Below are 22677 nucleotides of genomic sequence, written 5' to 3' on the forward strand. Positions count from 1 at the left end.
TAGAGGTAGTCTCTGTGTGGTGGTAGAGGTTGTCTCTGTGTGGTGGTAGAGGTAGTCTAGTCTCTGTGTGGTGATAGAGGTAGTCTCTGTGTGGTGGTAGAGGTAGTCTCTGTGTGGTGATAGAGGTAGTCTCTGTGTGGTGGTAGAGGTAGTCTCTGTGTGGTGGTAGAGGTAGTCTCTGTGTGGTGATAGAGGTAGTCTCTGTGTGGTGATAGAGGTAGTCTCTGTGTGGTGATAGAGGTAGTCTCTGTGTGGTGGTAGAGGTAGTCTCTGTGTGGAGATAGAGGTAGTCTCTGTGTGGTGATAGAGGTAGTCTCTGTGTGGTGATAGAGGTAGTCTCTGTGTGGTGGTAGAGGTAGTCTCTGTGTGCTGGTAGAGGTAGTCTCTGTATGGTGATAGAGGTAGTCTCTGTGTGGAGATAGAGGTAGTCTCTGTGTGGTGGTAGAGGTAGTCTAGTCTCTGTGTGGAGATAGAGGTAGTCTCTGTGTGGTGGTAGAGGTAGTCTAGTCTCTGTGTGGAGATAGAGGTAGTCTCTGTGTGGTGATAGAGGTAGTCTCTGTGTGGTGGTAGAGGTAGTCTCTGTGTGGAGATAGAGGTAGTCTCTGTGTGGTGGTAGAGGTAGTCTAGTCTCTGTGTGGAGATAGAGGTAGTCTCTGTGTGGTGGTAGAGGTAGTCTAGTCTCTGTGTGGAGATAGAGGTAGTCTCTGTGTGGTGGTAGAGGTAGTCTCTGTGTGGTGATAGAGGTAGTCTCTGTGTGGTGGTAGAGGTAGTCTAGTCTCTGTGTGGAGATAGAGGTAGTCTCTGTGTGGAGATAGAGGTAGTCTCTGTGTGGTGGTAGAGGTAGTCTAGTCTCTGTGTGATGATAGAGGTAGTCTCTGTGTGGAGATAGAGGTAGTCTCTGTGTGGAGATAGAGGTAGTCTCTGTGTGGTGATAGAGGTAGTCTCTGTGTAATGGTCGAGGTAGTGGTGCAGGCAGCGTTAGTCTTTTCTCTTTGTGTTGATAAACGTAGTCTAGACTCTGTGTGGTGGTACCAATCTATTTTTGCCTGTCATTTCCAATGTATTCATGTCACTTTGAGAAATGATTTGTATATCACTGAAAGATCGTTGATTATTTCATGGCAAGCAGTGTTATTTATTATTTGACAATTGGTCTAGTCTCTGTGTTGTCGTTCTTCAATTGCCTGTCATTTCCAGTTGATTATAGAAACCCTTCTAAGTAGCTTAGCCATGAAATCATAATTATCCACTGTTATTTGTTGTGTCACATCTGATTACCAGGCTGGCTGGTTCTCTAAAGACATTCTATCCATCAGAAATTAGGGACAACCAGAGCATAGCAGGGGGAAAAAATTAACTACATTTTATTGCTTTCCTGCAGTCCATTGTCTACAGCACTTCAATGCGGTTGTAATATCCAAGAAAAATCATTAAAGAGTAATATCATGTGTTTTAGTTTTTGGGTAAATTCCAAGTCAATTTAGGGAACAAATTAATAAATTCATACATTGAAAGTAATGGTAAATTATAAATGTATTCATTGGTATTTATCCCTTGATTTTAAAAGTAACACCAACTCTGATGTGTTGTGATGTTTTAAAAGACAGACCGTAATCTCTGCCTCACTTTCCATTTTCCCCAAAATCCCCCAATGTTAAAGTCCTTCTCCACAGACATTGGTTATAGCTACTGTGCCCTCCGTAATTATTAGGATAGAGACACATTTGTTGTTGTTGTGGCTCGGTACTCCGGCACTTAAGATTTGTAAATGATACATTGACCATGAGGTTATAGTGCAGACTGACAGCTTTATTTTGAGGGTGTTTTCATCCGTTTCGGATTAACCATTTAGAAATTACACCACTTTGTTTAAGGGACCAAAAGTATTGGTACAAATTGAATTATATGTGTATTAAAGTAAATAATGTATTGTGTCAATTTTGGAGTCATTTTTATTGTAAATAAGAATAGAATATGTTTCTAAACACTTCTACATTAATGTGGATGATACCATGGTTACCCCCCTAAGACATTTTTTAGTATACAATATTTTGTCACTCATCATTATTATACACAGTTCTCCTCTGTTCTCCTCTGTTCTCCTCTGTTCTCCTCTGTTCTCCTCTGTTCTCCTGTGTTCTCCTCTGTTCTCCTCTGTTCTCCTCTGTTCTCCTGTGTTCTCCTCTGTTCTCCTCTGTTCTCCTCTGTTCTCTTCAGGTCTCCTCTGTTCTCCTCTGTTCTCCTCTGATCTCCTCTGTTCTCTTCAGGTCTCCTCTGTTCTCCTCTGTTCTCTTCAAGTCTCCTCTGTTCTCCTCTGTTCTCCTCTGTTCTCTTCAGGTCTCCTCTGTTCTCCTCTGTTCTCCTCTGTTCTCTTCAGGTCTCCTCTGTTCTCCTCTGTTCTCTTCAAGTGTCCTCTGTTCTCCTCTGTTCTCCTCTGTTCTCTTCAAGTCTCCTCTGTTCTCCTCTGTTCTCCTCTGTTCTCCTCTGTTCTCTTCAGGTCTCCTCTGTTCTCCTCTGTTCTCTTCAGGTCTCCTCTGTTCTCCTCTGTTCTCCTCTGTTCTCCTCTGTTCTCCTCTAACTGAGGAATGTGAACAATCCCAGATTAAACAACTTGTCACACCATTCACTCAATGACCATGAGAAAACATCTATGGTTAAAGACAAGCATGCAACAGTTTTTATCCTGAAAACTAGAAGCATCTACCTATAAGGCGAGTCTTTTCCTAAGCTGACAAGAACATAGTTAAAATTATACATATTATTAAATATAATGTCAAATAGAATAGAACAGGGTGGTTGAGCCACATACAGTCCAGTACTCAGCCCTGAATGCTGGACGTGAAGAACAGAACGGCCAAACACAACGGCCCTGGTACCAATCCCAGGGGAGCTCCTGTTCCATGGCAACCACGCCAACTAGTACCGCCGGCTGCCATGCCAATGTCAGCCGGGCATGTGGGCAGAAAATGACTGGCACTTCATTGTCAACCTTGTGCCCCGTCTGTCACCCCCATTGGCAAAGCCGCGCAGAGTGTTCCAATCAGACTGTCGTTGTGAAGACTCCATGCAAATCATTCAGTCATAGGAAATTAATGGAGAAGTAAACTGCATTAGGATTGACAGCATAACAATCAAGGGGTCATTTTGGCATGTGAATGTCCCTGTAATTCAATGTTCTTAAAACGTTTTTGAAAAAGCTACTGTTATGAATTTAAAAAACATATCATCCCCTAGACTAGGAGTCCCTTGGACCAAAGTTAAGAGACTGCAAAATAGTTATATTGTATCTCTTAATGAATAGGTTCTTCTGGTTTCTCTCTCTGCTGGTTTTGTTCTAAATAACCAATTTCTAAAGATAAACAGCTGCACCATATTTCACTTTCATGCTTTCTATCTATATTATCTATATTATATATTTCTATATTATCTATATTATATCTTTCTATATTGTAAACTCCTTCATGTGTCTGGGAGTTAAGACATGCTACTGAACTGTGGAACTGCTTCATGGGAGGAGGTGAGGGCCCTGGGAGTGTGGTGCCAGGAAAATAACCTCTCACTCAATGTCGACAAAACAAAGGAGCTGATTGTGGATTCAGGAAACAGCAGAGGGAGCACGCCCATATCCACATCGATGGGACCGCAGTGGAGCAGCTGGAAAGCTTCAAGTTCCTCTGTGTACACATCTCTGATGATCTGAAATGGTCCACCCACACAGACAGTGTGGTGAATAAGGCGCAACAGTGCCTCTTCAACCTCAGGAGGCTGAAGAAATTTGTCTTGGCACCTAAAACCCTCACAAACTTTTACAGATGCGCAATTGAGAGCATCCTGTCCGGCTGTATCACCGTCTGGTACGGCAACTGCTCCGCACATAACCGGAAGGCTCTCCAGAGGGTGGTGCAGTGTGCCCAACGCATCACGGGGACAAACTACCTGCCCTCCAGGACACCTACAGCACCCGATGTCACAGGAAGGCCAAAAAGACCAGAGCCATGGCCTGTTCACCCCGGTATCATTCAGAAGGCAAGGTCAGTACAGGTGCATCAAAGCTGGGACCGAGAGACTGAAAAACAGCTTCTATCTCAAGGCCATCAGATTGTTAAATAGCCATATTTATATATTTCTTAATTCCGTTATTTTACTTTTAGGTTTGTGTGTATTGTTGTGAATTGTTAGATATTACTGCACTGTTGGGAGCTAGAAACACAATCCTTTCACGACATCTGCAATAACATCTGCTAAACATGTGTATGTGACCAATAACATTTGATTTGATGTGTCTGGCCTAGGAGTTAAGGAATGCAGCTGAACTATGGAACTCCTTAAATCATCTGTCACCAAGATTAGGATTCCCTTCTATGTTCCCTAACAGATATTTCTCTCTCTCTCTCTCTCTCTCTCTCTCTCTCTCTCTCTCTCTCTCTCTCTCTCTCTCTCTCTCTCTCTCTCTCTCTCTCTCTCTCTCTCTCTCTCTCGTCTCTCGCTGAGAACCAGATGGTTTACGTTATGCAGCAATATGCCCGTAAATTCCCAGCACTTTCTGGGTTTTTACAATTGAAGCAGGAGGTCATAAAACATGAAACATTCCTCCACCTGAGAGAGAGAGAGAGAGAATCCCTCTGTCCTCTTAGAGCATAAATCAGACATGAACATTGGCTCAGAGAGCACGTAGGAAGATGAGGAAATGGTTTTCTCCGTTCTCTTGTTTTGAGTGGATCGACCGACCACATTGTCTACGTCCCAAATGGAACCCTATTCCCAATAGTGTTCAGGTCAAAAGTGTTGCACTATATAGGGAATAGGGTAGAATTTGGGATGCAGATAGTGTGTCTGGTTGGGATTCCAATCATTCAGGCGGTAGTGGAGGGTGGCGGAGGGTGGATTGGGGTCAGAACAGGTCGGGTACTGAGAAACGAACGTCTCGATTTTTACCGTTTCCTAAACAGACTTCATCCACCCTCCGAAGGTTTGTTTTGAGGTTTGTCAAGGAGAGGTTTGTTTTGAGGTTTCCTAAGGAGAGGAGGTTTGTTTGTTTTCTTTTCTTCTCATATTTTTCACTACAGGATGTAGAAAATGTCTGTTTTCACATAATATGTAGAAACTGGTGCTGGAGATAACGAATAGGAGGTTAAAAGTGGTGAGTGAAGGTGGTTTTCTGGGATATTAATGTAGGTTTATCTGAATACAGACCTGATGATACTCGTTGATCTCAGTTGTTGGAGAATTACATTTAATTAACTATTGAGCGGTATTGAGACTGAGAGGTCCATGACTATTCTTCAGGATGTCTTGTCTTGATGTATTGCTAGTCACACTTTCATCGGATTCCATCTCCGTTAAACAGATAAATGACAAAGATAATCTCCCACACTGACAAATATAAATCCTTTAATCACTTTCTGGTCCTCTAATTTCATTTTGTCAAGTTCTTTTATTTAAAAATGTTTTTCTCATCTAACAGACGCTCTTATACAGAGCAACTAGGGTTAACGACAGATTTTTTTACACACCTAGTCGGCTCGGGGGATTCGAACCAGCGACCTTTCAGGTTACTGGCCCAACGCTCTTACCTGCTGTCCCTTTTTTAATTGAAAAACACCATCAATCATAATTTACTGGTATCACTAGTGATGAATAGGCTGTGGCGGACTGATGCAGAAGCTTTTAAACAACAAGGAAACACATTGACTACATACATCTGATAAATAACAATAATGTAATAGATATGGGACAAGATCAACTAACTCATATGAACAGACCAGTCCTCAGCAGAGGCTATAGAGCCCCACTAGGCTGTATATGTAAATATATATTTATATATATTACTGAAGACTTTCCATACCAGAATTTTGGTAAATCAAGGATTTTATGTAATCTGCTCTTTAATTATTTGTTACTTTTATTTTACGTTTTTTACATATCTATTTTTGACTTAACACTTGTTTTTCTTAAAACTGCATTGTTGGTTAAGGGATTGTAAGTCAGCATTTCACTGTGAGGTCTACTACACCTGTTGTATTCAGCATTTCACTGTGAGGTCTACACCTGTTGTATTCAGCATTTCACTGTGAGGTCTACTACACCTGTTGTATTCAGCATTTCACTGTAAGGTCTACTACACCTGTTGTATTCAGCATTTCACTGTAAGGTCTACTACACCTGTTGTATTCAGCATTTCACTGTCAGGTCTACCTACACCTGTTGTATTCAGCATTTCACTGTGAGGTCTACTGCACCTGTTGTATTCAGCATTTCACTGTGAGGTCTACTACACCTGTTGTATTCAGCATTTCACTGTGAGGTCTACTACACCTGTTGTATTCAGCATTTCACTGTAAGGTCTACTACACCTGTTGTATTCAGCATTTCACTGTGAGGTCTACTACACCTGTTGTATTCAGCATTTCACTGTAAGGTCTACTACACCTGTTGTATTCAGCATTTCACTGTGAGGTCTACACCTGTTGTATTCAGCATTTCACTGTGAGGTCTACTGCACCTGTTGTATTCAGCATTTCACTGGGAGGTCTACTACACCTGTTGTATTCAGCATTTCACTGTAAGGTCTACTACACCTGTTGTATTCAGCATTTCACTGTGAGGTCTACTACACCTGTTGTATTCAGTATTTTACTGTGAGGTCTACACCTGTTGTATTCAGCATTTCACTGTGAGGTCTACACCTGTTGTATTCAGCATTTCACTGTGAGGTCTACTACACCTGTTGTATTCAGCATTTCACTGTAAGGTCTACCTACACCTGTTGTATTCAGCATTTCACTGTAAGGTCTACTACACCTGTTGTATTCAGCATTTCACTGTAAGGTCTACCTACACCTGTTGTATTCAGCATTTCACTGTAAGGTCTACTACACCTGTTGTATTCAGCATTTCACTGTGAGGTCTACACCTGTTGTATTCAGCATTTCACTGTGAGGTCTACTACACCTGTTGTATTCAGCATTTCACTGTCAGGTCTACACCTGTTGTATTCAGCATTTCACTGTGAGGTCTACTACACCTGTTGTATTCAGCATTTCACTGTGAGGTCTACTACACCTGTTGTATTCAGCATTACACTGTAAGGTCTACTACACCTGTTGTATTCAGCATTTCACTGTGAGGTCTACTACACCTGTTGTATTCAGTATTTCACTGTGAGGTCTACACCTGTTGTATTCAGCATTCACTGTGAGGTCTACACCTGTTGTATTCAGCATTTCACTGTGAGGTCTACTGCACCTGTTGTATTCAGCATTTCACTGGGAGGTCTACTACACCTGTTGTATTCAGCATTTCACTGTAAGGTCTACTACACCTGTTGTATTCAGCATTTCACTGTGAGGTCTACTACACCTGTTGTATTCAGTATTTCACTGTGAGGTCTACACCTGTTGTATTCAGCATTTCACTGTGAGGTCTACACCTGTTGTATTCAGCATTTCACTGTGAGGTCTACTACACCTGTTGTATTCAGCATTTCACTGTAAGGTCTACCTACACCTGTTGTATTCAGCATTTCACTGTAAGGTCTACTACACCTGTTGTATTCAGCATTTCACTGTAAGGTCTACCTACACCTGTTGTATTCAGCATTTCACTGTAAGGTCTACTACACCTGTTGTATTCAGCATTTCACTGTGAGGTCTACTACACCTGTTGTATTCAGCATTTCACTGTGAGGTCTACTACACCTGTTGTATTCAGCATTTCACTGTCAGGTCTACACCTGTTGTATTCAGCATTTCACTGTGAGGTCTACTAGACCTGTTGTATTCAGCATTTCACTGTAAGGTCTACTACACCTGTTGTATTCAGCATTTCACTGTGAGGTCTACTACACCTGTTGTATTCAGCATTTCACTGTGAGGTCTACTACACCTGTTGTATTCAGCATTTCACTGTCAGGTCTACACCTGTTGTATTCAGCATTTCACTGTGAGGTCTACTACACCTGTTGTATTCAGCATTTCACTGTAAGGTCTACTACACCTGTTGTATTCAGCATTTCACTGTGAGGTCTACACCTGTTGTATTCAGCATTTCACTGTGAGGTCTACTATACCTGTTATATTCAGCATTTCACTGTAAGGTCTACTACACCTGTTGTATTCAGCATTTCACTGTAAGGTCTACTTCACCTGTTGTATTCAGCATTTCACTGTGAGGTCTACACCTGTTGTATTCAGCATTTCACTGTAAGGTCTACTACACCTGTTGTATTCAGCATTTCACTGTGAGGTCTACTACACCTGTTGTATTCAGCATTTCACTGTGAGGTCTACTACACCTTTTGTATTCAGCATTTCACTGTGAGGTCTACACCTGTTGTATTCAGCATTTCACTGTGAGGTCTACTACACCTGTTGTATTCAGCATTTCACTGTCAGGTCTACACCTGTTGAATTCAGCATTTCACTGTGAGGTCTACTACACCTGTTGTATTCAGCATTTCACTGTGAGGTCTACTACACCTGTTGTATTCAGCATTTCACTGTCAGGTCTACACCTGTTGTATTCAGCATTTCACTGTGAGGTCTACTACACCTGTTGTATTCAGCATTTCACTGTGAGGTCTACTACACCTGTTGTATTCAGCATTTCACTGTGAGGTCTACTACACCTGTTGTATTCAGCATTTCACTGTGAGGTCTACTACACCTGTTGTATTCAGCATTTCACTGTAAGGTCTACTACACCTGTTGTATTCAGCATTTCAATGTGAGGTCTACTACACCTGTTGTATTCAGCATTTCACTGTGAGGTCTACTACACCTGTTGTATTCAGCATTTCACTGTGAGGTCTACTACACCTGTTGTATTCAGCATTTCACTGTGAGGTCTACTACACCTGTTGTATTCAGCATTTCACTGTGAGGTCTACTACACCTGTTGTATTCAGCATTTCACTGTAAGGTCTACTACACCTGTTGTATTCAGCATTTCACTGTGAGGTCTACTACACCTGTTGTATTCAGCATTTCACTGTGAGGTCTACTACACCTGTTGTATTCAGCATTTCACTGTAAGGTCTACTACACCTGTTGTATTCAGCATTTCACTGTAAGGTCTACTACACCTGTTGTATTCAGCATTTCACTGTGAGGTCTACACCTGTTGTATTCAGCATTTCACTGTGAGGTCTACTACACCTGTTGTATTCAGCATTTCACTGTGAGGTCTACTACACCTGTTGTATTCAGCATTTCACTGTGAGGTCTACTACACCTGTTGTATTCAGCATTTCACTGTAAGGTCTACTTCACCTGTTGTATTCAGCATTTCACTGTGAGGTCTACTACACGTGTTGTATTCAGCATTTCACTGTGAGGTCTAGTACACCTGTTGTATTCAGTTTTTCACTGTGAGGTCTACTACACCTGTTGTATTCAGCATTTCACTGTGAGGTCTACACCTGTTGTATTCAGCATTTCACTGTGAGGTCTACTACACCTGTTGTATTCAGCATGTCACTGTAAGGTCTACTACACCTGTTGTATTCAGCATTTCACTGTGAGGTCTACACCTGTTGTATTCAGCATTTCACTGTGAGGTCTACTACACCTGTTGTATTCAGCATTTCACTGTGAGGTCTACTACACCTGTTGTATTCAGCATTTCACTGTAAGGTCTACTACACCTGTTGTATTCAGCATTTCACTGTGAGGTCTACTACACCTGTTGTATTGGGCATTTCACTGTAAGGTCTACTACACCTGTTGTATTCAGCTTTTCACTGTGAGGTCTACTACACCTGTTGTATTCAGCATTTCACTGTAAGGTCTACTACACCTGTTGTATTCAGCATTTCACTGTGAGGTCTACACCTGTTGTATTCAGCATTTCACTGTGAGGTCTACTACACCTGTTGTATTCAGCATTTCACTGTGAGGTCTACACCTGTTGTATTCAGCATTTCACTGTGAGGTCTACTACACCTGTTGTATTCAGCGTTTCACTGTGAGGTCTACTACACCTGTTGTATTCAGCATTTCACTGTGAGGTCTACTACACCTGTTGTATTCAGCATTTCACTGTGAGGTCTACTACACCTGTTGTATTCAGCATTTCACTGTGAGGTCTACTACACCTGTTGTATTCAGCATTTCACTGTGAGGTCTACACCTGTTGAATTCAGCATTTCACTGTAAGGTCTACCTACACCTGTTGTATTCAGCATTTCACTGTAAGGTCTACCTACACCTGTTGTATTCAGCATTTCACTGTAAGGTCTACTACACCTGTTGTATTCAGCATTTCACTGTAAGGTCTACTACACCTGTTGTATTCAGCATTTCACTGTGAGGTCTACTACACCTGTTGTATTCAGCATTTCACTGTGAGGTCTACTACACCTGTTGTATTCAGCATTTCACTGTGAGGTCTACTACACCTGTTGTATTCAGCATTTCACTGTAAGGTCTACTACACCTGTTGTATTCAGCATTTCACTGTGAGGTCTACTACACCTGTTGTATTCAGCATTTCACTGTAAGGTCTACTACACCTGTTGTATTCAGCATTTCACTGTGAGGTCTACTACACCTGTTGTATTCAGCATTTCACTGTAAGGTCTACTACACCTGTTGTATTCAGCATTTCACTGTGAGGTCTACTACACCTGTTGTATTCAGCATTTCACTGTGAGGTCTACTACACCTGTTGTATTCAGCATTTCACTGTGAGGTCTACTACACCTGTTGTATTCAGCATTTCACTGTAAGGTCTACTACACCTGTTGTATTCAGCATTTCACTGTAAGGTCTACTACACCTGTTGTATTCAGCATTTCACTGTGAGGTCTACTACACCTGTTGTATTCAGCATTTCACTGTGAGGTCTACTACACCTGTTGTATTCAGCATTTCACTGTGAGGTCTACTACACCTGTTGTATTCAGCATTTCACTGTAAGGTCTACTACACCTGTTGTATTCAGCATTTCACTGTGAGGTCTACACCTGTTGTATTCAGCATTTCACTGTGAGGTCTACTACACCTGTTGTATTCAGCATTTCACTGTGAGGTCTACTACACCTGTTGTATTCAGCATTTCACTGTGAGGTCTACTACACCTGTTGTATTCAGCATTTCACTGTAAGGTCTACTTCACCTGTTGTATTCAGCATTTCACTGTGAGGTCTACTACACGTGTTGTATTCAGCATTTCACTGTGAGGTCTAGTACACCTGTTGTATTCAGTTTTTCACTGTGAGGTCTACTACACCTGTTGTATTCAGCATTTCACTGTGAGGTCTACACCTGTTGTATTCAGCATTTCACTGTGAGGTCTACTACACCTGTTGTATTCAGCATGTCACTGTAAGGTCTACTACACCTGTTGTATTCAGCATTTCACTGTGAGGTCTACACCTGTTGTATTCAGCATTTCACTGTGAGGTCTACTACACCTGTTGTATTCAGCATTTCACTGTGAGGTCTACTACACCTGTTGTATTCAGCATTTCACTGTAAGGTCTACTACACCTGTTGTATTCAGCATTTCACTGTGAGGTCTACTACAACTGTTGTATTGGGCATTTCACTGTAAGGTCTACTACACCTGTTGTATTCAGCTTTTCACTGTGAGGTCTACTACACCTGTTGTATTCAGCATTTCACTGTAAGGTCTACTACACCTGTTGTATTCAGCATTTCACTGTGAGGTCTACACCTGTTGTATTCAGCATTTCACTGTGAGGTCTACTACACCTGTTGTATTCAGCATTTCACTGTGAGGTCTACACCTGTTGTATTCAGCATTTCACTGTGAGGTCTACTACACCTGTTGTATTCAGCGTTTCACTGTGAGGTCTACTACACCTGTTGTATTCAGCATTTCACTGTGAGGTCTACTACACCTGTTGTATTCAGCATTTCACTGTGAGGTCTACTACACCTGTTGTATTCAGCATTTCACTGTGAGGTCTACTACACCTGTTGTATTCAGCATTTCACTGTGAGGTCTACACCTGTTGAATTCAGCATTTCACTGTAAGGTCTACCTACACCTGTTGTATTCAGCATTTCACTGTAAGGTCTACCTACACCTGTTGTATTCAGCATTTCACTGTAAGGTCTACTACACCTGTTGTATTCAGCATTTCACTGTAAGGTCTACTACACCTGTTGTATTCAGCATTTCACTGTGAGGTCTACTACACCTGTTGTATTCAGCATTTCACTGTGAGGTCTACTACACCTGTTGTATTCAGCATTTCACTGTGAGGTCTACTACACCTGTTGTATTCAGCATTTCACTGTAAGGTCTACTACACCTGTTGTATTCAGCATTTCACTGTGAGGTCTACTACACCTGTTGTATTCAGCATTTCACTGTAAGGTCTACTACACCTGTTGTATTCAGCATTTCACTGTGAGGTCTACTACACCTGTTGTATTCAGCATTTCACTGTAAGGTCTACTACACCTGTTGTATTCAGCATTTCACTGTGAGGTCTACTACACCTGTTGTATTCAGCATTTCACTGTGAGGTCTACTACACCTGTTGTATTCAGCATTTCACTGTGAGGTCTACTACACCTGTTGTATTCAGCATTTCACTGTAAGGTCTACTACACCTGTTGTATTCAGCATTTCACTGTAAGGTCTACTACACCTGTTGTATTCAGCATTTCACTGTGAGGTCTACTACACCTGTTGTATTCAGCATTTCACTGTGAGGTCTACTACACCTGTTGTATTCAGCATTTCACTGTGAGGTCTACTACACCTGTTGTATTCAGCATTTCACTGTAAGGTCTACTACACCTGTTGTATTCAGCATTTCACTGTGAGGTCTACTACACCTGTTGTATTCAGCATTTCACTGTAAGGTCTACTACACCTGTTGTATTCAGCATTTCACTGTGAGGTCTACTACACCTGTGTATTCAGCATTTCACTGTAAGGTCTACTACACCTGTTGTATTCAGCATTTCACTGTGAGGTCTACTACACCTGTTGTATTCAGCATTTCACTGTGAGGTCTACTACACCTGTTGTATTCAGCATTTCACTGTGAGGTCTACTACACCTGTTGTATTCAGCATTTCACTGTAAGGTCTACTACACCTGTTGTATTCAGCATTTCACTGTAAGGTCTACTACACCTGTTGTATTCAGCATTTCACTGTGAGGTCTACTACACCTGTTGTATTCAGCATTTCACTGTGAGGTCTACTACACCTGTTGTATTCAGCATTTCACTGTGAGGTCTACCTACACCTGTTGTATTCAGCATTTCACTGTGAGGTCTACTACACCTGTTGTATTCAGCATTTCACTGTGAGGTCTACTACACCTGTTGTATTCAGCATTTCACTGTGAGGTCTACTACACCTGTTGTATTCAGCATTTCACTGTAAGGTATTTGGCACATGTGACAAATAAAATTTGATTTGATTAATCACAATAAAAGTGTTTATAAACATTTATTTAACCAGGGGAACCCAATGAGACCAGGGTCTCATTTAAAATGGTGCCCTGAGAACAACAGTTCAAGCATGATCATTACAAAATTACAGTTTCTGCATTTCAAATAAATAACATTACATTGAAAAGACCCGATGATCACAACTGTCTGTAATTATCTCTGGCCCTCATCGCATGTAAAATATATCTCATAATTAAATAAGACAATTAAACAAATAAATAAAAAATAGAACGACAAAACTGTCAAATATTATCCTTAATATGAACCATAAACTTAGTGAATACCATTGGTGTTTAATATTAAGATTATTTTTACACTTATTTATTTTTATTATGTCAAAATGTATTTGTTGTCAAACTGGTGGCAGTTGTGAAGAAAGGTCAGTAGTTAAAAATAATTATTTTACCTTTATTTAAGCAGGCAAGTCAGTTAAGGACAAACTCTTATTTACAATGACGGCCCACTGGGGAACTGCCTTGTTCAGGGGCAGAACGACAGATTTGTACCTTGTCAGCTCGGGGATTTGAACTTGCAACCTTTTGGTTACTGGCCCAACGCCCTAACCACTAGGCCACCTGCCACCTCAGTATAAATAATTATATTGTTGATTTGATGCTTTTTTCATTAATTAGGCTATCTTCTCTTCAACCATATGTGGAGTTGGAATCGGAACACTGGAATCGGAACACTGGAATCGGAACACTGGAATCGGAACACTGGAATCGGAACACTGGAATCGGAACACTGGAATCAGAACAATGGAATCGGAACACTAATCAGCTTCAACCGATTCCTACCACCAATACAACTGATTGGTAATGGATTCAAAATTCTTCATCCCAAAAATAGCTTTATAGAATGTCAAATCCAATATTTCAATGAGCTGTCCCACCCAGCCCATCCCACATCAACGAGCTGTCTCACATCAACGAGCTGTCCCACCTAGCCCATCCCACATCAACGAGCTGTCTCACATCAACGAGCTGTCCCACCCAGCCCATCCCACATCAACGAGCTGTCTCACATCAACGAGCTGTCCCACCCAGCCCATCCCACATCAACGAGCTGTCTCACATCAACGAGCTGTCCCACCCAGCCCATCCCACATCAACGAGCTGTCTCACATCAACGAGCTGTCCCACCCAGCCCATCCCACATCAACGAGCTGTCTCACATCAACGAGCTGTCCCACCCAGCCCATCCCACATCAACGAGCTGTCTCACATCAACGAGCTGTCCCACCCAGCCCATCCCACATCAACGAGCTGTCTCACATCAACGAGCTGTCCCACCCAGCCCATCCCACATCAACGAGCTGTCTCACATCAACGAGCTGTCCCACCCAGCCCATCCCACATCAACGAGCTGTCTCACATCAACGAGCTGTCCCACCCAGCCCATCCCACATCAACGAGCTGTCTCACATCAACGAGCTGTCCCACCCAGCCCATCCCACATCTATCCATCCCATAATTCACCAGTTCTCTCAGAGTCTCACATCAGAATTGGACTTTCATCCATGTTTCTCAAACGTCAAATTTCAAAGTTGTTTGATTATTTCTGTATATTGTTCCAAGGTTAGTTTAGGTTTTTAAGTGTTTTAATTTCTTTTATTTTATTTCACCTTTATTTAACAGGGTAGGCAAGTTGAGAACAAGTTCTCATTTACAACTGCGACCTGTCCAAGATAAAGCAAAGCAGTTCGACAACATACAACAACACAGAGTTACACATGGAGTAAACAAAACATACAGTCAATAATACAGTACAGGGTGCTGCTATGGTGACCAGTGAGCTGAGATAAGGCGGGGCTTTACCTAGCAGAGACTTGTAGATGACCTAGAGGTTAGGCATTAACTCCAATGGTTATGGTAAGGGTTGGGATAGGCTTAAAATACAATTACACTGCATTTGAATATGCAACCTTTGGAACCAGAGGAACATGCATAAACCCATCTACCATCCCTGTCCACACCACCCAGACCATAACCCATCCCTGTCCACACCACCCAGAACATAACCCATCCCTGTCCACACCACCCAGACCAAACATAACCCATCCCTGTCCACACCACCCAGAACATAACCCATCCCTGTCCACACCACCCAGACCATAACCCATCCCTGTCCACACCACCCAGACCAAACATAACCCATCCCTGTCCACACCACCCAGACCAAACATAACCCATCCCTGTCCACACCACCCAGAACATAACCCATCCCTGTCCACACCACCCAGAACATAACCCATCCCTGTCTACACCACCCAGAACATAACCCATCCCTGTCCACACCACCCAGAACATAACCCCTCCCTGTCCACACCACCCAGAACATAACCCATCCCTGTCCACACCACCCAGAACATAACCCATCCCTGTCCACACCACCCAGAACATAACCCATCTCTGTCCACACCACCCAGGCCAAACATAACCCATCCCTGTCCACACCACCCAGGCCAAACATAACCCATCCCTGTCCACACCACCCAGGCCAAACATAATCCATCCCTGTCCACACCACCCAGGCAGAACATAACCCCTCCCTGTCCACACCACCCAGAACATAACCCATCCCTGTCCACACCACCCAGAACATAACCCATCCCTGTCCACACCACCCAGGCAGAACATAACCCATCCCTGTCCACACCACCCAGACAGAACATAACCCATCCCTGTCCACACCACCCAGGCCAAACATAATCCATCCCTGTCCACACCACCCAGGCAGAACATAATCCATCCCTGTCCACACCACCCAGACAGAACATAACCCATCCCTGTCCACACCACCCAGGCCAAACATAACCCATCCCTGTCCACACCACCCAGGCAGAACATAACCCATCCCTGTCCACACCACCCAGACAGAACATAATCCATCCCTGTCTACACCACCCAGACAGAACATAACCCATCCCTGTCCACACCACCCAGGCCAAACATAACCCATCCCTGTCCACACCACCCAGGCCAAACATAATCCCTGTCCACACCACCCAGGCAAAACTTAATCTATCCCTGTCCACACCACCCAGGCCAAACATAACCCATTCCTGTCTACACCACCCAGGCCAAACATAATCCTTCCCTGTCCACACCACCCAGGCCAAACATAACCCATCCCTGTCTACACCACCCAGGCAAAACATAACCCCATCACTGTCCACACCACCCAGGCCAAACATAACCCTATCTCTGTCCACACCACTCAGGCCAAACATAACCCATCCCTGTCCACACCACCCAGGCCAAACATAATCCATCCCTGTCCACACCACCCAGGCCAAACATAACCCATCCCTGTCCACACCACCCAGGCCAAACATAATCCATCCCTGTCCACACCACCCAGACAGAACATAACCCATCCCTGTCCACACCACCCAGGCCAAACATAACCCATCCCTGTCCACACCACCCAGGCCAAACATAACCCCATCCCTGTCTATACCACCTGAACAAAACATAACCCCATCCCTGTCCACACCACCCAGACCAAACATAATCACATCCCTGTCCACACCACCCAGGCCAAACATAACCCCATCCCTGTCCCCACCACCCAGGCCAAACATAACCCATCCCTGTCTACACCACCCAGGCAGAACATAATCCATCCCTGTCTACACCACCCAGGCAGAACATAACCCATCCCTGTCCACACCACCCAGGCAGAACATAATCCATCCCTGTCCACACCACCCAGGCCAAACATAATCCATCCCTGTCCACACCACCCAGGCAAAACATAACCCATCCCTGTCCACACCACCCAGGCAAAACATAATCCATCCCTGTCCACACCACCCAGGCCAAACATAATCCATCCCTGTCTACACCACCCAGGCAGAACATAATCCATCCCTGTCTACACCACCCAGGCAGAACATAATCCATCCCTGTCCACACCACCTGAACAAAACATAATCCATCCCTGTCCACACCACCTGAACAAAACATAATCCATCCCTGTCCACACCACCCAGGCCAAACATAACCCCATCCCTGTCTACACCACCCGAAAAAAACATAACCCCATCCCTGTCTACACCACCCAGGCCAAACATAATCCCACCCCTGTCCACACCACCCAGGCAAAACATAATCCATCCCTGTCCACACCACCCAGGCAAAACATAATCCATCCCTGTCCACACCACCCAGGCAAAACATAATCCATCCCTGTCCACACCACCCAGGCAGAACATAACCCCATCCCTGTCCACACCACCCAGGCAGAACATAACCCATCCCTGTCTACACCACCCAGGCAGAACATAATCCATCCCTGTCCACACCACCCAGGCCAAACATAATCCATCCCTGTCCACACCACCCAGGCCAAACATAATCCATCCCTGTCCACACCACCCAGGCAGAACATAACCCATCCCTGTCTACACCACCCAGGCAGAACATAATCCATCCCTGTCTACACCACCCAGGCAGAACATAATCCATCCCTGTCTACACCACTCAGGCCAAACATAACTCCATCCCTGTCCGCACCACCCAGGCAGAACATAATCCATCCCTGTCCACACCACGCAGGCCAAACATAATCCATCCCTGTCTACACCACCCAGGCCAAACATAATCCATCCCTGTCTACACCACCCAGGTCAAACATAATCCATCCCTGTCCACACCACCCAGGCAGAACATAACCCATCCCTGTCCACACCACCCAGGCCAAACATAACCCATCCCTGTCTACACCACCCAGGCCAAACATAATCCATCCCTGTCTACACCACCCAGGCCAAACATAATCCATCCCTGTCTACACCACCCAGGCAGAACATAACCCATCCCTGTCCACACCACCCAGGCAGAACATAACCCCATCCCTGTCCACACCACCCAGGCAAACATAACCCATCCCTGTCTACACCACCCAGGCCAAACATAATCCATCCCTGTCTACACCACCCAGGCCAAACATAATCCATCCCTGTCTACACCACCCAGGCAGAACATAACCCATCCCTGTCCACACCACCCAGGCCAAACATAACCCCATCCCTGTCCACACCACCCAGAAAGAACATAACCCCATCCCTGTCTACACCACCCAGACAGAACATAACCCCATCCCTGTCCCAACCACCCAGACAGAACATGACCCCATCCCTGTCCCCACCACCCAGGCAGAACATAATCTATCCCTGTCTATACCACCCAGGCAGAACATAATCCATCCCTGTCCACACCACCCGAACAAAACATAATCCATCCCTGTCCACACCACCCAGGCAGAACATAATCCATCCCTGTCTATACCACCCAGGCAAAACATAATCCATCCCTGTCCACACCACCCGAACAAAACATAATCCATCCCTGTCCACACCACCCAGGCAGAACATAATCCATCCCTGTCTACACCACCCAGGCAAAACGTAATCCATCCCTGTCCACACCACCCAGGCCAAACATAACCCATCCCTGTCCACACCACCCAGGCCAAACATAATCCATCCCTGTCTACACCACTCAGGCAAAAAATAATACCATCCCTTTCCACACCACCTAGGCCAAACGTAATCCATCCCTGTCTACACCACCCAGGCAAAACGTAATCCATCCCTGTCCACACTACCCAGGCAAAACGTAACCCCATCCCTGTCTACACCACCCAGGCAAAACATAATCCATCCCTGTCCACACCACCCAGGCAAAACATAATCCATCCCTGTCCACACCACCCAGGCAAAACATAATCCATCCCTGTCCACACCACCCAGGCAAAACATAATCCATCCCTGTCCACACCACCCAGGCAAAACATAATCCATCCCTGTCCACACCACCCAGGCAAAACATAATCCATCCCTGTCCACACCACCCAGGCCAAACATAATCCATCCCTGTCCACACCACCCAGGCAAAACATAATCCATCCCTGTCCACACCACCCAGGCCAAACATAATCCATCCCTGTCCACACCACCCAGGCAAAACATAACCCATCCCTGTCCACACCACCCAGGCAAACATAATCCATCCCTGTCCACACCACCCAGGCCAAACATAACCCATCCCTGTCCACACCACCCAGGCCAAACATAATCCATCCCTGTCCACACCACCCAGGCAAAACATAATCCATCCCTGTCCACACCACCCAGGCAAAACATAATCCATCCCTGTCCACACCACCCAGGCAAAACATAATCCATCCCTGTCCACACCACCCAGGCCAAACATAATCCATCCCTGTCCACACCACCCAGGCAAAACATAATCCATCCCTGTCCACACCACCCAGGCCAAACATAATCCATCCCTGTCCACACCACCCAGGCAAAACATAACCCATCCCTGTCCACACCACCCAGGCAAACATAATCCATCCCTGTCCACACCACCCAGGCCAAACATAACCCATCCCTGTCCACACCACCCAGGCCAAACATAATCCATCCCTGTCCACACCACCCAGGCAAAACATAATCCATCCCTGTCTACACCACCCGAACAAAACATAATCCATCCCTGTCCACACCACCCAGGCCAAACATAATCCATCCCTGTCCACACCACCCAGGCAAAACATAATCCATCCCTGTCCACACCACCCAGGCAAAACATAATCCATCCCTGTCCACACCACCCAGGCAAAACATAACCCATCCCTGTCCACACCACCCAGGCCAAACATAATCCATCCCTGTCCACACCACCCAGGCAAAACATAATCCATCCCTGTCCACACCACCCAGGCAAAACATAATCCATCCCTGTCCACACCACCCAGGCAAAACATAATCCATCCCTGTCCACACCACCCAGGCAAAACATAATCCATCCCTGTGCACACCACCCAGGCAAAACATAACCCATCCCTGTCCACACCACCCGAACAAAACATAATCCATCCCTGTCCACACCACCCAGGCAAAACATAATCCATCCCTGTCCACACCACCCAGGCAAAACATAATCCATCCCTGTCCACACCACCCAGGCAAAACATAATCCATCCCTGTCCACACCACCCAGGCCAAACATAATCCATCCCTGTCCACACCACCCAGGCAAAACATAATCCATCCCTGTCCACACCACCCAGGCCAAACATAACCCATCCCTGTCTACACCACCCAGGCCAAACATAATCCATCCCTGTCTACACCACCCAGGCCAAACATAATCCATCCCTGTCTACACCACCCAGGCAGAACATAACCCATCCCTGTCCACACCACCCAGGCAGAACATAACCCCATCCCTGTCCACACCACCCAGGCCAAACATAACCCATCCCTGTCTACACCACCCAGGCCAAACATAATCCATCCCTGTCTACACCACCCAGGCCAAACATAATCCATCCCTGTCTACACCACCCAGGCAGAACATAACCCATCCCTGTCCACACCACCCAGGCCAAACATAACCCCATCCCTGTCCACACCACCCAGAAAGAACATAACCCCATCCCTGTCTACACCACCCAGACAGAACATAACCCCATCCCTGTCCCCACCACCCAGACAGAACATGACCCCATCCCTGTCCCCACCACCCAGGCAGAACATAATCCATCCCTGTCTATACCACCCAGGCAGAACATAATCCATCCCTGTCCACACCACCCGAACAAAACATAATCCATCCCTGTCCACACCACCCAGGCAGAACATAATCCATCCCTGTCTATACCACCCAGGCAAAACATAATCCATCCCTGTCCACACCACCCGAACAAAACATAATCCATCCCTGTCCACACCACCCAGGCAGAACATAATCCATCCCTGTCTACACCACCCAGGCAAAACGTAATCCATCCCTGTCCACACCACCCAGGCCAAACATAACCCATCCCTGTCCACACCACCCAGGCCAAACATAATCCATCCCTGTCTACACCACTCAGGCAAAAAATAATACCATCCCTTTCCACACCACCTAGGCCAAACGTAATCCATCCCTGTCTACACCACCCAGGCAAAACGTAATCCATCCCTGTCCACACCACCCAGGCAAAACGTAACCCCATCCCTGTCTACACCACCCAGGCAAAACATAATCCATCCCTGTCCACACCACCCAGGCCAAACATAATCCATCCCTGTCCACACCACCCAGGCAAAACATAATCCATCCCTGTCCACACCACCCAGGCAAAACATAATCCATCCCTGTCCACACCACCCAGGCAAAACATAATCCATCCCTGTCCACACCACCCAGGCAAAACATAATCCATCCCTGTCCACACCACCCAGGCCAAACATAATCCATCCCTGTCCACACCACCCAGGCAAAACATAATCCATCCCTGTCCACACCACCCAGGCCAAACATAATCCATCCCTGTCCACACCACCCAGGCAAAACATAACCCATCCCTGTCCACACCACCCAGGCAAACATAATCCATCCCTGTCCACACCACCCAGGCCAAACATAACCCATCCCTGTCCACACCACCCAGGCCAAACATAATCCATCCCTGTCCACACCACCCAGGCAAAACATAATCCATCCCTGTCCACACCACCCAGGCAAAACATAATCCATCCCTGTCCACACCACCCAGGCAAAACATAATCCATCCCTGTCCACACCACCCAGGCCAAACATAATCCATCCCTGTCCACACCACCCAGGCAAAACATAATCCATCCCTGTCCACACCACCCAGGCCAAACATAATCCATCCCTGTCCACACCACCCAGGCAAAACATAACCCATCCCTGTCCACACCACCCAGGCAAACATAATCCATCCCTGTCCACACCACCCAGGCCAAACATAACCCATCCCTGTCCACACCACCCAGGCTAAACATAATCCATCCCTGTCCACACCACCCAGGCAAAACATAATCCATCCCTGTCTACACCACCCGAACAAAACATAATCCATCCCTGTCCACACCACCCAGGCCAAACATAATCCATCCCTGTCCACACCACCCAGGCAAAACATAATCCATCCCTGTCCACACCACCCAGGCAAAACATAACCCATCCCTGTCCACACCACCCAGGCCAAACATAATCCATCCCTGTCCACACCACCCAGGCAAAACATAATCCATCCCTGTCCACACCACCCAGGCAAAACATAATCCATCCCTGTCCACACCACCCAGGCAAAACATAATCCATCCCTGTCCACACCACCCAGGCAAAACATAATCCATCCCTGTCCACACCACCCAGGCAAAACATAACCCATCCCTGTCCACACCACCCGAACAAAACATAATC

The 22677-nt window shown here is 45.4% G+C and overlaps 1 long non-coding RNA gene across 1 annotated transcript in view; it reads right to left on the reverse strand.

The window, feature by feature from the left end:
* Positions 1–736: 736 nt before the first annotated feature.
* LOC115160262 (uncharacterized) overlaps positions 737–22677 on the reverse strand; it is a 79100-nt gene continuing 57159 nt past the window's right edge. The window contains exon 3 of the long non-coding RNA XR_003869055.1: positions 737–944. This is a non-coding gene — a long non-coding RNA (uncharacterized LOC115160262). The remainder of the gene's footprint in view (positions 945–22677) is intronic.

This window comes from Salmo trutta, chromosome 23, assembly GCF_901001165.1.
Source record: "Salmo trutta chromosome 23, fSalTru1.1, whole genome shotgun sequence".
NCBI classification, from domain to species: domain Eukaryota; kingdom Metazoa; phylum Chordata; class Actinopteri; order Salmoniformes; family Salmonidae; genus Salmo; species Salmo trutta.